The sequence below is a fragment of the Bacillus rossius genome (genome assembly GCF_032445375.1).
Source record: "Bacillus rossius redtenbacheri isolate Brsri chromosome 4 unlocalized genomic scaffold, Brsri_v3 Brsri_v3_scf4_2, whole genome shotgun sequence".
Lineage (NCBI taxonomy): Eukaryota > Metazoa > Arthropoda > Insecta > Phasmatodea > Bacillidae > Bacillus > Bacillus rossius.
This window is the reverse complement of record NW_026962011.1, coordinates 34,141,432-34,156,225: the sequence shown is the minus strand read 5'-3', so window position 1 is coordinate 34,156,225 and position 14,794 is coordinate 34,141,432. Positions and strand designations below refer to the sequence as shown.

Here is a 14,794-nt window from a genome sequence, read left to right as displayed (position 1 = left end):
ATTTAAAATATACTTTCCTATAATCAGCATATTAATGTACACTGAAACATTAAAATTAAGTATTATTATGAAGCATAATCTGCAAGTGAAATATAATTTTTATCTTAAGTCAGTTGGATTTAATCAAGACTTGTTTACAAATAATTTATTTTATGACCCTATATACTATCCTAAAGGGTTTCATTGTCAAGCACGCCTTACAAGACGGTAAGCATTTTTCTTAACCTTGAGTAGTTCTGAGGATTTCTACAGTATTTCCGATGCAGCCTTTTGTTTGAAGTGTCACTCACAATGTAATGATAGCTATTTGTTTAACTAGCCAACTACTCAGACTTTATTCACTTAAATATATTGTCAAGTTATCATTTGCAGATATACAAATAAACAATTTTCTTGAAAATAGATGATGAAAAATTTAAAAACACAAATTAATGACCGATTTAAAACTTGCGATTTTTACACTGTATGACAGATGATAACGATTTGTCGGTAATTGTTCTTTATTGAACATTCAGTTGTATTTCAAAAAATAATATTAAAATAAAGAAAGTATAGGCCTATGGTTGTGTTTGTGATGCAAAGCTGTAAGTATAATTACCAAAATATGTCTGATTTTGAATGTATGAATTACAAAACTTTGATCTAAACTGGATACGCAATAAGGAACAATTAAGATTTTTTATTATTGATATTACAAATTTTTTAATGTCCAAATAATTCAGATATACTTTCACAGCTTGTACTGCAACATGTTTGTTTTGACAGTTTAATTATCTATTATTATTTACGATTTATTTTATTTTTGTTTGCTCTATGTATAATATCATTTATTTTCAGAAACGGCAATATTTGGTTATGTATGTCTATGGAAAAGTGATTCTTTGGATTTTTACCGGACTATTTGAACGAGGTATTGTTGATACCCCTCTAAGGACTAATGGACTTGAAAACTGTAAACGGTAAAATTAACGCCGTAATTTTATTATGTAAATTATTAATTTTAATATTTATGTATTTGAATTTTAAGTGAAATTTTGTTATCCGCGCAATTGTTGCGTTCGGAGTTTACGTTTTCGGTAAGAAATTAGGTAACTGAAACGGTCCTTTTGGCCAATCACGGGCCACCATTTTAAAGTGAGTCTTACTGGTTATTTTGAGGAAACTAGTAAGAAGGAGAGTTCTACAATGGCCAGCTGAATGAGCGGCAACTTCGTGACGTCGGCGAATTTAAATCCTGAAAATTAGCTATCTAGCATCAGGCATCCCGGATAGTGGATGATAATTATGAACCATTAGGGAGTTCAGAACATTTAAATAGGATTTATCTAAAAAGATAAATATCATAGGAGTGATTAACGTGAGTAATAAAAGTGCCCAGATTTTTTGTGCCCTAATCTTATGCACGAATCACGAAACTCCCGTTTTTACGTCACATCGTCGCCGAAACTTATTATAAACATTGATTTCATGAATTAAATTGACTTTATAGAGGATTTAAATAATACTTGGACATAAATTTTACGAATTTACACATTAATTAACAGACTCAGTGGTCCTATAGATGAGAGGCTCTGAGCTCTGCCGATGATTTTGAACCTATCTAGCCGAGGTAAATTGATTTAAGTTCCCTAAAAAAAAAACATTAATTAAAAACTGTGTAGTGTCAACGAACCCGAATTAAGACTTTTGAAAATATTTAAATGTGCGCAACATAACTCCTGGTAATTGAACTTTTATTGAATTACTATGATGTCACCGTTAAGTTAGGTTGTTGTTTTGGATATGAATAATAATTAAATATATTAATAAGATTGAAATCTTTTAAATCGTTTTTACATTGGAAATAAAATAATTCTATATTTAATATTCACAGTGTTGTGTTGTGTTATTTGTAAGTCCACCTACTCCAGTGTGTATTTATGTATGTTCCATATCAATCAAATAACACCTAACTGTGACTTACCTTATGTCAACATTACCAGTGAAGAGTCACACAATTTAAGAAATCTAATTTATTACACAGTTTTATTCAGCCCAACGTTTAAGTGTGTGTGTGGAGCCTACTAAGCAGCACGAAAGTAGCTCTACATATTTAATTGGCTACCCTAGCGGGGCCTAAACAACTAAGAAGGTTCCCGCACATATTTATTTGGAGCCCATACGGTGGGGCCGATTTTGAGGTTAAGGGACACCTCAACAATTTTTTTGTGTAAATTCTGTACCATCCGAGTACTGTGTGCAAGTGCACTATTTGTGTAACGCATTATTTTTTTCAATTACTTCCTTGCACACCACTATGGCCGACGAACAAAACAAATACTTTCTTAGAGAAAGATCACGAAGTGTAGGGGAGGAGTTTGCTACTGCACAAACCTCAAGCAGTGAGTCGAATCCTTCATCATCTGCAGGGAATTCGCCTGTAGTCACCTGTGAGGAAAGGTTAGGGCGGCTCACATCTCCCCTAATCATGGAGCAGGAAAACATAAATGACACTGTCCTACACACAATTGCACCCCAGGATAGCACTCCTACTCCACCACCAGTGACACTAGAGTCACTGATGCAGATCTTGCTGCAGACAAATGCTCAGATGAAGCAGAACGACTCTAAATTGGAAAAAAACAACACCGTTCTCACTGAAAAACTAGAGCAAAACAACACTGCTCTCACTGAAAAACTAGAGCAAAATAACATCAATCTCACGGCTGAGTTGAGGGCTGGATTGGAACAGACCAATGCTGCCATGGAACAGAACAATGCCAGCCTAAGGAATCTCGAGCACAGCATCGAGGTTAGACTCTTGCAACAACATGAGGAGATTCAGCAGATAGCCGAACAGGTCTCCCAATACAACAGCAGGGTAGATGGGTTGGAATCCCACGTCACGTCCCTGAGGAACATGATGGCCAACGAGCATCGAGGACAGGCCAACGCCAGGGAAGAGGTGCGTGAGCACATCCAGCACCTGGAGAGTAGGCTTGGTGACTTCGAGGTGGCCACAGCTACGCTGAGGGACAGGTTTGAAAATCTATCTGTCCAACCGAGCCCTACAGCTGCATCAGCTGGTAGTATAGGCCAGGCCCAGGCAAGCGAGTGCCATGGACCTACTGTTCCAACACTGCCCACCACAAGCAAGCAACAGGGCGGCACCGAGTGCTACACTGAGCACCTGCCCCAGGAACCGTCACGTGTCACCCCCATCACTCATCGGCCAAGTAGCAGGACGTTTGTAAACACGTCGAGTATGGACCCTGCTACTCTGATCCACCACCCGGCCAAGCATTGGGCAGAGGCCATGCCCACGTTTTCAGGAAGGGTTACCGAGAACCCTATACGGTTCTTGAAGCGCTTTGAGGAATATGCGGCCACGTTCAATCTCAGCGAGGCTGAGGTACTAAAATGCCTCAACAGTGCGTTGAAAGGGCAGGCTTTCTACTGGTGGGAAATGCTGAGTGCAACCACCAGTAGCTACAATCACTTCCAGGCCATGTTCCGCCAGCAGTATTGGAGTCTGCGCATTCAGAGCAATCTGCGTGCCCAGCTCCATACTGAGAGGTATGACCCCAGGAAGGGCACAACGCTGGAAGCCCACCTCTCAACAATGTTTGAGAAAACTAGATACCTCGACTTGCCCATGACGGACGAGGAGTTCGTAGCGGCAATACTCACTCAGTTGCCGCTGCGCTACCAAAAGCAGTTGTCCGGCCTGACGTACCGAGACGTCACAGAGTTCAGAGAGAGGCTCCTGAACTACGACAAGCTGGAGAAAATGGACAGGACGCCAGCACCCAAGGAGGACCACGAGAGGGTACCCCAGCAGAACCGCCAGCCACCCCTGAATAACTATTGGCAAAACAGGGACAACAAGCCAAGGGACAACCGTCAGGCAGCTGTCCACACTATGACGTGGCAACCCAAGGGCAGAGAGCAAAGCTCATATGGCCGGTACGCTATGAGCCAACGCAAAGGCCCCTACAACAAGAGGAAGACCTGGTGGTCAAATACGAGGAACTATCATAGCGACGAAGAGATGTACCAGCGCAAGAGGAAGGACGACCGCAACGACAACCGCCGCCGCTCCTACTCGCCTGAAGTACGGCCTCCCAGGGAGTCCCGTGACCGACGCCCAAGATCCTCGTCTGAAGACGAGAGAGAGTACGCGAGGAAGTACCGCAAGACGGAGGAACCTCGATACCAGGGCCGGCACGAAGAAACCCGAATGCCACCCCACCATTATTCCCCCCAGACGACAGAGAATCATGGCGGCCAAGCCCATAATAGCCAGTTCTCTGGAAACAAGCAACGCTACCAGAACGCGACATTTCCACCACCATTCCAGGCGCAGCATCCAGGACATCAAGCTGCATACTACCAGAGAGGGGAAGTGAACCCGGTAGCAGCCGAGTTCAAGGCTGCAGTGTCCAGCGTCGCAGGACCAAGTAATTGGAACCACAAAGAACAACAACAACGTGTTCCAGGTGGACGTGCCAACCAGGGCACGTTAAACTAGAACGGGTTTCAGTTGGATCGCCCCGAACAGAAACCCACTATTCAGGCTCAGGGGTACATAACGACAAAACTCCAATTTACAGCTGCATCAGCTACGATAAATTTATATGCACTGTTATGCTAAGAGAAAGTGAAAGGGACTTTCTCTATAATGAAAATGATGAAAATAGGGTTCATCAAGTTTGTACAGTTTGTCCACATGTGACATTAAAAATTGAAGAATGCAACGTGGATGCATTAATTGACAGTGGCGCTGAAGTCACGTGTATCAGTGAGGAGTTGGTGAACTACCTCGAGCATCAGGGCATCATACTACCCAAGATACCAGTACCAGCACTCAAGATAATTGGAGTGACATCAAGGGCAAGCCCTATTGTAAACAGACAGGTACTGATAACAGTACACGGCCTAGGCAGACCGAAAGACATGACTGCACTAGTTGTGAAAGGCCTAGCAAAACCGCTAATAATAGGCACCGACTTTCTATCACAATTTGGTGTAGTGATAGATTTTAAACTATGTAAAATTCATTCAAATGACTGTGAAACTCCAGTCACACTCACAGGCAAGTGGCATGTGAGGGAAAGTTTTGTGGGAATATTGTACAGTGAACCTATGCACAGGCACATATACAATGCACAAGCAAGTGAGCAACTTCAGGCATCACTTGAAGACATAAGACAGTCACTACAGGAGGTGAAGAGTGTATCACCCAGTCAGCTGCAACAACTGTTTGGTGTACTGGCCAATTTTCAGTCAGTATTTTCTGACAAGCCAGGCAGAAACAGATTCTACCAAGCGAAAATTAAAATAAATGAGGAGGCACCGTACCACCGCAAATGCTATCCCATTCCGGTGAAGTACGTTCAGGAAGCCACAGCCTACCTACAACTTATGATTGATTGGAATGTAATCAGGAGAGAAGCAAGCCCCTATGCTAACCCCATAGTTTGTGTGAGTAAACGAGACGGGACAGTAAGACTGTGTCTCGATGCTAGGGAGCTCAACAAAATTACAGTCAAGGACAGGGAAAGTCCTATACAAACGGCAGAAATTTTAAGATTGTATCAAGGTGTGAAGTATCTCACAACCATGGATCTGTCGTCAGGCTATTGGCAGATACCATTATAGCCTAATTCCTGCCAATATACATCATTTCTGTTCAGGAATCAGCAGTATGTATTTACAGTTATGCCGTTTGGACTGTGTAACGCAGTGGCTGACTTTACGAGATGTCTAGACGCAACCTTAGGACCCGAGTGTCAGGGATTTGCAAGGGCGTATGTCGATGACATATTAATAACATCATCAAATTTTGAAGAGCACATGCAGCATGTTGCCACTGTACTGCACAAATTGCAAGAGGCAGGCATGACTGTGAAAATTAGAAAATCTGTTTTCTGCAGAGAGGAATTACCCTTTTTAGGACACATCCTCACACCTGAAGGCATTAAGACAGCCCCAGACAAGCTGCAGAACATCCAAGAGTTTCCTACACCGAGGAACGTGAAACAGCTAAGAGCGTTTCTTGGAATAATTGGGTTTTACAGGATATACTCCAACCAAGTTGCACAGTGTGCAGTTCCACTGTTCAGCCTATTGAAGAAAGGTCAGGCATGGATGTGGAGTGAAGAGCACGAGCAAGCCTTCATCAGCTTGAAAAACTTGTTCCTGACTGAACACGTCATCTACCATCCAACCCAAGGGAAGGAATTTCTGTTATACACAGATGCCTCTGACACAGCCCTAGGATGTAAGCTTGCACAGGAGGAAAATGGAATTGAAAAGACTGTAGCAATGGCTAGTCGTACTCTCAACCAAGCCGAGAGAAATTACACTGTTACAGAGCGAGAGGCTCTGGCCATCATATGGGCACTCCAGAAGTACAGGGATCTGCTACTTGGAGAAACAGTGAAATTGTTAACAGATCACCAGGCGTTAACATGCCTTAAGGCAGGCAAGTTATTTGGTAGCCGCCTTACGAGATGGTTTTTGCTACTGCAGGAATATGATATTCATATACATCATATCAAGGGATCTGCCAACACCACTGCAGATTACCTAAGTCGCCTGCATGAACTGCAAGAAAGTTCACCATCTACATCAAAACGACAGAAGGAATTTTTAGTGGCACCAGTATCCACAGAAATATTTAAAACCAACCCTAAACTCCGAGATATCCTGAAGGATATAAAATGTAAACAACAGGCAGATGAGTACTGCAAAAACACCATCAACCAGCTGCAGAAGCAGTCAGCTGATAATAAAATTCACCAACATTTCTGTTTGTCAGCAGAAAATGTTTTGTTTGCCCAGTCAAGGAAGAGAGGCATTTTCGAAGATCACTGGAAACCAGTGATACCAGCTGATTTGAGGCAACCAATCACCTGGGAACTACATGTAGCCTTGGGACATGTAGGGAGCAAGAAGCTCATTGAAGCATTAAAGAGGCAAGTGTATTGGCCTAACATGTCACGCTATGTAAGTAAGGTCACAAGTGCCTGTGACCTATGTCAGAAGGTGAAACCACCTGGACAACACCTGCATGGAGAATTGCAGCCAATCATTCCAACAGCACCATTGGAATTATTATCAGTTGATTTATTTGGCCCCCTACCACAGTCAAAGGGAGGTGTTAAGTATGTTTTTGTGATGCAAGATGTTTTCACAAAATTCACCAAATTATATGCAATTGTGAACCCAACTGCAAAAGCAGTTATGCAAAAATTAAAAACTTTCGTTGAAGAAATTGGTTTACCTAAAGTGGTATTGTCAGACAGAGGTACCCAGTTTACCAGTGATTTGTGGCAAACAGGAGTCAGGAAATTAGGTGCAATACCTACAACCATCAGTGTACGGCATCCACAAAGTAACCCTGTGGAAAGACTCATGAAGTCAATAGGGAGTCTTTTACGTACGCTATGCCATAACTCGCAGCAATCATGGCGAGATAAGTTGCCATATGTAGAGTGCGTTATTAACCATACTGTACATGGTTCTATTGGAGTTACCCCTGGAGAAGCCATGAGCCTGAATAGATCGGTGGCGATCAACCCGAAATATTTACCCCGATGTGAACACACCCCTAATGAAGAGGAAAAACTACCTACAGGAGAAGAGGTAGAAGCTCTAGTGAAGAGGAAGTTGACAGCAGAAGCTGACATCAGACGCAAGAGGAAACCAGCATCAAAATTAGCAAAATTTAAAATTGGAGACCAGGTACTGAAGAAAACAACTCCGGTAAGCAAGGCCTGGGAACATGTAACCAAGAAATTGTTTTTGTTATTTGAAGGTCCTTATGTCATCACAGACATAGTACAAGAGAATTGCTATGCACTAGCAGAGCCAGCAACAGGCCGACCAGTAGGCCGTTATAATATAACGCAGTTAAGGGAATACAAGAGCCCTACTACTATGTAAGCAGTACCGACCTAAGCTGCGAATGCCTCGTGATGGTACAAGGTGTAGTACCATAAACAGCTGAGAGCAGTCTAAGTGTAAGTTTCAGACCAAGGATCTGAACTGTACAGAGGAGTAAGTGTATGTCACTGTGATTATGTGATCTAGTACGCCATGTGAGGCGTAGTGCAGCCACTGTAATTTGTAATGTTAAGCGGAGGTGTAATTCCCGCTTGTTTCTGTGTAAAGGTGAAGTAAAATGCCACCTATGCAGATATTTACCCTGTGGTTATGCGGAAGTGTAATTCCCGCTATATTGCTGTATTTGAGGTGAAGTGAAATGCCACCCATACAGATGTTATTGTAGCCTGTGAAGCTACCTGTGTACAATGTGTATTGTATTTATGTATCAGTTGGCTTGCACAATTCCTCGTATGAGTATGAACTCAAATGTCACTAAGACATATATATACAACATTAGACTAGCCTATACCTATGTGAAGCTGTATGTACTGTGTACTAACAAACGAGAAGAAATTAAGCTTATTTAGTGTCGATGTAACTAGGTGGTATGATACCCCATCCTGCTGTGTAGACATATATAAACACTGGCATGCAAAGCATCTCTAAAAGCACATAACCCTTTGCAACTACAAGCAGAGTGATATTATGCAGGTTACCTTGATTTAATGATGATGCTGAGTAATCCAATAGGCGTCGTTATGTTGATGATGAAAAATAGAAAATCACTAAATTTTCTAATATTTATAGAAGAACTCACTAAGATTTTAAAACTTCACTATTTTATTACCATTTCTGGGATGAATTTAGGGAAAAGAATGATCTTTAGGATTGCATTCTACCCAGAATGCAGGTTAGAAAAGTATGCACTCATTTCGCATACAAATCCAATCAGATTTAGCTGAAATATTTAGTTTATTAAACTTTGGATGTCAAGGCATTGATATTTTATGAAATGAAAACACTGAAATTTGAAATCGATGATTTTTAAGAATTTATTGGGAGAAGCCCCTATACGAGAAAATTACGTCGTCTCAACACTATTCACTCGCATCACTGTCATAGTTGCTTGAATAGTATTCTTCGAATGATGTGAAGAATAGCGAAGAATGTGGATCTGAAAAACTCAGGATCTAAGCCCTTTGTCACGAGAAGTGAAGATACTCCGGCAAACAAGTGTCCACAAGCAACTTCGCCTAACAGAAGTTATAAAATTGAAGAAGCAAGAAAATTTTCTTAAAAAGAAATGAAAAAGATATTGAACATGTGATACCCTATGTTGAAAGCTATCCTGATACAGCATGTTTGTGAAACAGCTGATTTGTAAAAGGAACCTTAGCTACACTGAAGCCAGGAGCCTCAGTAGATTACAAGACTCATGTGTTACTGATAGTAACCAAGATGGGATGAAATGTGAACATTATTCAACCCAGCGAGACCGCTACGGGATGAAAACACAGTAATGGAAGATGAGAGGAGGAAGATAAAGCCTCTACAGCTGTTGAGCTGAGCACAGCAGACTGAAATTGAAAAAGTTACTAAGTTGGTAATTGTGTAAACCAACGACTTCTCTGTATAGGAGAAGATAATGTAAACAATGTGTAAAAACGCTATGAAATTTTGATTGTATAACTTGTAAACATAATGAAAGGTTAATGGTATGTTATGTAAATGTTATTATATATATATAGTTATATATAAAGGTTATATTATATGATCAATTGCTAGTATGTACTATGTAAACATAACAATGAACTATTAATTGTCAGTATGTACATGATATGATATATATTCTTGGATGAAATGTTAACAAGTGTGATGAAATGCAAATGTAAATTGCAAGCTAAATATGCTATAGTTAAATGCAAATATTTTTAATAATGAAATGTAAACATGTAAGTTACAAACATTGAGTAATGAATATAAATTATGTTAGCTATCAATATGTTATAATGAAAAGCAAAACATGTGATGTTTGATATTCAATAATGATACGCTATAATGAAATGTTGTGGTGAAATGTATGAAATCTCATGAAATGAGAACACAAACAAGCAAATGCACTGTGATGCATACTAATCAAGTACGAACTAACAATGTGATATGTTAGTAGCAAGCAAAGTACTAATATTGAATTTAATGGATATTGATAACCAGGCATTGTTATGCAAGAATTGAGATTTAATAATTAATAGTATTTATTTATTTTTTTTTCTAACAATGATGTTAATAATGAGAATGTTATATGTTAAGCTAGGAATTTTAAGGTTAATTTAAGATATTTTTGTTTTAACGGTGACGTCATAGTGTTCCGCGGCAAGTACACAAGTTGTATTGCCTGCAGACACTTGTATTTGCAAGAGTACAAGTACGCACATAGTGATTAAGGTATCGATTAAGACCCGGACACCTATACTTAAGTCAGGTGCGAAGGTTACACCAGAGTGAGCTAGACGTAGTGCGGTTCGCAACGATTGTGTACCTAACAGTGATGGGAATAGACGAGTGCTTCCTTGTGGGAAGTGGTGACCTCGCCCCACGCAATCAGCACCGCAGACGCCACGACGCCGTCTCGCGCGTAGTCGTGAGGCAGGGCGGCTGGACGCCGCCACATCAGCAGTTGATGACGTCAGCTGCAGTGCCAGATGCCGTGCTGTCTGGTACAGCATCATCGCCCCACGCCAGACCCCGTCGACGCGTGGTGAACCAGGCCAGGTTTGTTGGTCGTTTTGAGGACAGGCGCCGTCTCGACGCCGCTGTCCGCTGCAGGAAGGAGGAGTCGCAGCAAGGATGCAGTCATCACCGCAGATGGACGTTGACCCATTGCCGTGACGTGACCTGGAGAACGTCCTATTGTTGACTCACGTGTACATTGCACCCCTTCGAATCCCTTTAGTGAATCATACTCACAGTAAGTAAGTCCTCCCGAGTCCTTCTCAACAGGAGCGGCTCAAGGCAGAAGCTGTCGGAGAGCAGCAGCAGTTCCAGCCTTCGAAGATTTTGCACTGCAAAATCCGTGAACTTCTTCGCGCAGGTCTGTTAGCAGCGACGACCCGATAAAAAGTGTTTAAAAAGGCGCGATTTTCAGGCGCGCAACGGTAAAAAACGAATCGAGGAGAGGTAGTCTCTCTCAAGTTGTTTTTTTTGTTTGTCGTTTGGTGCGCGCGTTGCTAGGCAACGAAGAGTGTTGTGTATTGTGCGACGGAGAAAGAGAAGTGCCAATCACATTGCACCGTTTTGAACAGGTCAAAGAGCACTGTTCAATGTAATTGACAAGGGCGGCAAAATCTGTACTGCAACATGTTTGTTTTGACAGTTTAATTATTTATTATTATTTACGATTTATTTTATTTTTGTTTGCTCTATGTATAATATCATTTATTTTCAGAAACGGCAATATTTGGTTATGTATGTCTATGGAAAAGTGATTCTTTGGATTTTTACCGGACTATTTGAACGAGGTATTGTTGATACCCCTCTAAGGACTAATGGACTTGAAAACTGTAAACGGTAAAATTAACGCCGTAATTTTATTATGTAAATTATTAATTTTAATATTTATGTATTTGAATTTTAAGTGAAATTTTGTTATCCGCGCAATTGTTGCGTTCGGAGTTTACGTTTTCGGTAAGAAATTAGGTAACTGAAACGGTCCTTTTGGCCAATCACGGGCCACCATTTTAAAGTGAGTCTTACTGGTTATTTTGAGGAAACTAGTAAGAAGGAGAGTTCTACAATGGCCAGCTGAATGAGCGGCAACTTCGTGACGTCGGCGAATTTAAATCCTGAAAATTAGCTATCTAGCATCAGGCATCCCGGATAGTGGATGATAATTATGAACCATTAGGGAGTTCAGAACATTTAAATAGGATTTATCTAAAAAGATAAATATCATAGGAGTGATTAACGTGAGTAATAAAAGTGCCCAGATTTTTTGTGCCCTAATCTTATGCACGAATCACGAAACTCCCGTTTTTACGTCACATCGTCGCCGAAACTTATTATAAACATTGATTTCATGAATTAAATTGACTTTATAGAGGATTTAAATAATACTTGGACATAAATTTTACGAATTTACACATTAATTAACAGACTCAGTGGTCCTATAGATGAGAGGCTCTGAGCTCTGCCGATGATTTTGAACCTATCTAGCCGAGGTAAATTGATTTAAGTTCCCTAAAAAAAAAACATTAATTAAAAACTGTGTAGTGTCAACGAACCCGAATTAAGACTTTTGAAAATATTTAAATGTGCGCAACATAACTCCTGGTAATTGAACTTTTATTGAATTACTATGATGTCACCGTTAAGTTAGGTTGTTGTTTTGGATATGAATAATAATTAAATATATTAATAAGATTGAAATCTTTTAAATCGTTTTTACATTGGAAATAAAATAATTCTATATTTAATATTCACAGTGTTGTGTTGTGTTATTTGTAAGTCCACCTACTCCAGTGTGTATTTATGTATGTTCCATATCAATCAAATAACACCTAACTGTGACTTACCTTATGTCAACATTACCAGTGAAGAGTCACACAATTTAAGAAATCTAATTTATTACACAGTTTTATTCAGCCCAACGTTTAAGTGTGTGTGTGGAGCCTACTAAGCAGCACGAAAGTAGCTCTACATATTTAATTGGCTACCCTAGCGGGGCCTAAACAACTAAGAAGGTTCCCGCACAAGCTAGTTTCCTTAAATGATACTTCAGTTAAGGCTGCATCTGGAAAGGATACATCCTTACTATTTGGTAACATCCAAAAATTATAAATAATACCCTAATTTTACAAATAGCAGCGGTAAATATCGAGGACAGGTGCACAGAGAAACAAGTACAAACAAAAATTTGAAAACTATATTTTTATATCCTTACCTTCATCCTAATCACTGTGTAAAACAGCATTGCGGTTATTTCATTAGTTGCTGCAAACTTATTTTACAGGAGCATGTTCATACAAGGAAATGAATTAAGCCATTATGAATTCTTGATACTGTTAAACTTATTATTAATGGTTAAATAAAACATCCTGGTAACACAATATAACCACATTTATATCCGCCATTTCCTTGACTCGTTGCCACAACAAAACCAACAACTTCCAGTGCTGACAACACAAACAAAGGTTAATTCTCTACATCCTCCTTCAATTTTAAGTTATTTTGTTTTTACATTTTAGATAACTTTAAATTTCCCCTAAGTAAACAGGAAGGAAGTACAGTACAACTTTCAATCAATGGGCACAACAGATAGCATAATTCTAAACATTATGAATTTTTGAACAGACAATGCCTTTGTGAACATATCTGTGACATTATCCTCCGATCTCACATACTCCACAACAAGTTGATTCTTTGACACAACATCTTTAATAAAATTTACTCTAATGTCAATGTGTTTCGACCTTTTTGAGTTTTCATGATTGTTTATCATATGTATAGCACTTTGATTATCACAATATAACACAGGCACAGTCACTAGATGAGATGTTTTTCAGTAGACCATCAAGATGAAGAATTTCACATGTTGTCTGAGCTGCTGCAACATACTCTGCCTCTGCGGTCGACAGTGCTACAGTCTGCTGTTTTGTAGACTGCCAAGACACGAGGTTTCCTGCGAAGAACACTGCTGATCCACTGGTACTCTTTCGGTCTTGCTTATCTCCTGCCCAATCAGCATCCGTGTATGCCACCAGATTCTCGTGCTGATTTCTCTTAAACACTAAACCATAGTCTTTGGTGATACTCAGGTACCGTAGGTAGTATTCGCTTCGCTGCGTTCCATATACAGTTGGTTGGTCTGTCAAGAAATCTGCTTAGAAATGATGCTGCAAACATAATATCCGGCCTACTCACTATACACACATAGGAGAGTATTGTACCTTTGGACAGTTGTACCTCTGGACAATTTCATTTTAGCCTAAATGAGAGGGAATTTTAACTTTTTCTCCCTACTCATGTGTAGTGGTACTATTGACAACCTTTTAGTTGGAGGGAAACTTTTATAAGACAATGATACCTGCTGCTATTTGAAGAACTTTGTTTTACACCATTAAAAGTAAGTTTTTTAGTCAGTCTTTGTTTATTTTTGGTAAATTTATTTTTCTTACTAATACTTATAACTAGATACCATTACAATATCTGAAAAGTGCTCTTTTCAGCAATACAATGTATTTAGCTGTTTTCTAACCTCAATCTTGGTTAAGATGCCATTTTATTTAATTAGTGCACGTTTTGTACCTCTGGACATTGCTGATATTGTACCTCAGGACAGTGTCCAGAGGTACAACAACTTAGCATAAATATTAATTAGGCTGTAATAAAATTAATAAGAGGCATTTAGCTTAAAACATAACAAATCATTTTATATAGCCTATCAAGTGTTTTTTCTTTAAAAATAACATACAACTTAAGGCCATATATAGTGATTTTACATAGATTTAAAAAAAATATAAAAACAAATAATGTAAAAATGGATATTGAAGAATCGCTGTGTTATTTTAAATTATTGCCACTTAGTACTAATACCTAAATTTTGTAGCAGTAAACCCATAAGTTTTTATTATTTTTGCAGCCAAAATATCAAATTATGGCATGAAAATAAGGTAGGTACAATAAAGCAAAACACAATTTTTTTCATAACATTCCGATTATCTTAAGAGTTATTTGCAACAATGTAAATTAAAATTAAGTGTTAATAGTAATGCAATGCCTGAAGAAACAGTCTAACCTTTGAAGTTACTGGGATACACTCACTGAATGAAAATATTTTTGGCGATGAAGAGTATTTACCCCCTAATGTTACGGATAGACCATATGAAATCACTGAAGATGCAAGTTCTGCTGTGCAGCCAGGACC

General features: G+C 39.5%; 1 protein-coding gene across 3 annotated transcripts in view; it reads right to left on the bottom strand.

Annotated features, from left to right (window-relative positions):
- The window catches only part of LOC134542129 (ubiquitin-associated domain-containing protein 2-like), a 36,076-nt gene that overhangs the window by 14,268 nt on the left and 7,014 nt on the right, over nucleotides 1-14,794 (bottom strand). Inside the window, exons 1-2 of one of the 3 annotated variants that reach the window (XM_063386097.1) lie at nucleotides 10,412-11,832; nucleotides 8,589-9,046 (exon numbers count right to left, since the gene is read on the bottom strand). The exons of 1 other annotated variant lie outside the window; for it this stretch is intronic. The gene's annotated coding sequence lies outside the window, so the exon portion shown is untranslated. Of the gene's footprint in view, nucleotides 1-8,588; nucleotides 9,568-10,411; nucleotides 11,833-14,794 lie in introns of those variants that run through there. One more of the 3 variants, XM_063386096.1, reaches the window with a different exon arrangement.